This window comes from Gadus macrocephalus, chromosome 4, assembly GCF_031168955.1.
Source record: "Gadus macrocephalus chromosome 4, ASM3116895v1".
Taxonomy (NCBI): domain Eukaryota; kingdom Metazoa; phylum Chordata; class Actinopteri; order Gadiformes; family Gadidae; genus Gadus; species Gadus macrocephalus.
The window spans coordinates 31,876,193-31,879,164 of NC_082385.1; the positions used below are offsets into that span (position 1 = coordinate 31,876,193).

Consider the following 2,972-nt stretch of genomic DNA (forward strand, 5'->3'; position numbering starts at 1 on the left):
CGTCTCCGCCAGGGTCCGAGGCGAGGGGGAGGTGTGTGTGGCGTTGCCGCCGACGACCCTCCCGCCGCCGCCGCCACGCCCACTCCCCGCTCGCCCGAACGCCAACCGGTCCGCCTCGTTCGATCCCGCCCCCGCCGCCGCCGCCGCCACAACCCCTCCCCGATTGGCCGCCGCCGCCGCCGAGGGGCGCGAGCTCCCGGATAGGTCGAGGCTGAGCTGGGGGCGTCGCCGGTCGCCGAGCGGCGTGGAGACGGTGCGGCTCACCGGGGGTGGGGCCGGACCTCGGCCACGCCCTGTGAGGTCTGGGTGCGTCTCACCGGCGGCCGGCCGTCACCGTGGAGACCGTCCAGGCCCTCCTGAGAGGCTGCGGGAGCTCCCATCCGACACGTTGCCGTGGGAACTGGAGCAATGGGGGGGGGGAGAGGGCGGGGTAGAGTGGTTGTCGTGGGAGCTAATTGATGGGCGGACCTTAATTGGATGACTAATTGGATGTTTAATTTTCGTTTGGAAAAGTTTGGAAATTATATTTCTCTCCCCCAGCCTCTTACCGCTGTCTGATTGGTCGTTGCCCATGGGTTTCAGGGTGGTATGCACGCCCCCCATATGTTGGCGTGCTCCTCTGATATCGTGTCTGGGGGGCAAAACCACAACCACAACCGATGAACTCTATAAATCAAAACCTGCCTGATACTGTAAAAGAAAACTCTGAAAGCGTTAATGTACTGTTATGGCTCCTAACATTACATGCACATTGTTTACATTTATTTTGGAATAGTTATGTTGTGATGTGTGATCTAAGTGTGAACTCCAACATTAATTGATTTGTTATGTCACTGCCAATTAACTCTTGAGTTAAATTACAACGAATGAAATTAATAGTTTATATTTTTCCTGCCAAATAAAATAAGAAATATGTCAATAAAATAAGAAATATGTCAATTAAATAAAAAATATGTCAATAAAATAAAAAATATGTAAATTAAATAAAAAATGTGTCAATTAAATTGAAGGGTTGCGTCATTGCGTGCAAACTCTGACCTCTTCCGCCCCAGGTGTTGGTGTTCCCCAGCATGGGGGCCCGCGGGGGGCCCCTGAGGGACCGGGGGTGAGCGGAGGCTGGCCCCCCAGCCTGAGGAGGCAGGGGTCCGTGGGGAGGCAGGGCGGCGGGGGGGGCGTGGCCCCGGGCCCCCGGCGCTCGCTCATGACGGGGGAGTTGTTGTCGTAGGGCGAGACCTCGCCGCTGGAACGGCTTGGTGGAGTCGCTGGAGGAGCGGCGCTCGCTCAGGGACGAAGGAGGCCTCCGAGGGGGGGCTCTCCGGGCTCCTGGGGGGGAGGGGGAGGGGGGGGAGGAGGGGGGAGGAGGAGGGGGAGGAGGAAGGGGAGGAGGAGGGGGAGGAGAGGGGAGGAGGAGGAGGGAGGGGGGGAGGAGAGGGGGGAGGAGGAGGGGGGAGGGGGGGAGGGGGGGGAGGAGGAGGAGGAGAGGGGGGGAAGGGGGGGAGGAGGAGGAGGAGAGGGGGGGAGGGGGGGGAGGAGGAGGAGGAGGAGGAGGGGGAGGAGAGGGAGGGAGAGGACGGGGAGGGGGGGGGAGAGGGAGGGGGGGAGGAGGAGGGGGAGGAGTAGGAGGGGAAGAGAGGGAGGGAGGGGGGGAGAGGGGGGGGAGGAGGAGGAGGAGGGGGGGAGGAGGGGGAGGGGGAGGAGGGGGTGAGGGTTGAGTCAGATAAAGCGTATGATAGAGAGTAAATGTATGTGAGTGTGTGTGTTTGTCGATGAGTGTGTTGAGTGTGTGCACATGACATTTATTTTGTGAATGCACCTTATAGACGTGTGTGTGTGTGTGTGTGTGTGTGTGTGTGTGTGTGTGTGTGTGTGTGTGTGTGTGTGTGTGTGTGTGTGTGTGTGTGTGGAACACATAAGTGTGCATTTGTGTTTGGATAAACGCTGTGAGGTGTGTGTTTGTAAATGTGTGTTTGATGCTTTTTTGTGCTTGTGTGCGTCTGTGTTAGTAAATATGTACATACCTCAGCAGGTAGTGTCTGTGTGTGTGTGTGTGTGTGGTGTTGTGTGTGTGTGTGTGTGTGTCTCTGACTCACTGCGAGGCCTTCCTCCTCAGCAGGTAGTCCACCACGTCGGGGTCCGTCTCCAGCAGGCTCATCAGCACCTCGTTCTGCAGGTCAGGGGTCACCTGCACACCACACACACACACACACACACACACACACACACACACACACACACAGACACGTGAGTTAAAAATGCGTTTGTAAACACGTACACATGCATGCAGTAAATTAATTCACACACATCCACACGCACGCACACACAGAGAGAGAGAGAGGAGAGAGAGAGAGAGAGAGAGAGAGAGAGAGAGAGAGAGAGAGAGAGAGAGAGAGAGAGAGAGAGAGAGAGAGAGAGAGAGAGAGAGAGAGAGAGAGAGTGATTTGGGGATATTATTAGGGAGACAGACTGCAGACACACAGAGAAGAGTGCGAGAGAGAGAGAGAGTGTGAGAGAGAAAAATTATATGAATATTATCATAGAGACAGACATACAGATACAAACAGACAGACGACGGACAGACAGACAGACAGACAGACAGACAGACAGAGACAGAAAGAGGCAGACATACAGACAGAGAGAGACTGGTGGGGAATCAAGAGACAGACGACTCCCCCAGCCCGTACGTGTCTCCCCCCCCCTCATTAAGGGCCCTGAGCTGTCGGTTCCGATCGCTAGCTCTCATGCTAGCGCTAACAAAAATACCGTCTTTTCTTCTCTTTTTTTTGGGCCTCATTGGCTCGGATCCCGAACGGCCGCGATGCTGCGGATTAACCCGGCCCCGCGGGGCATCAGAAAACATCACAGCGTACGCCGTCACCTGGAATGACCCCAACCCGTCTATCTGTCTTCAGCTCTCCCCACTGTAACCAGAACCCATCCAGCCCTCTCCAGGGGGGGAGAGAGAGAGACTTTAA

The 2,972-nt window shown here is 56.4% G+C and overlaps 1 long non-coding RNA gene across 1 annotated transcript; it reads right to left on the minus strand.

Annotated features, from left to right (window-relative positions):
* Window positions 1–546: 546 nt before the first annotated feature.
* Window positions 547–2,190, minus strand: LOC132456491 (uncharacterized). The gene is made up of 3 exons (XR_009525491.1): window positions 2,091–2,190; window positions 1,039–1,323; window positions 547–631 (listed from the first exon to the last, which is right to left on the minus strand). It is a non-coding gene; the product is annotated as an uncharacterized LOC132456491 (long non-coding RNA).
* Window positions 2,191–2,972: the final 782 nt, after the last annotated feature.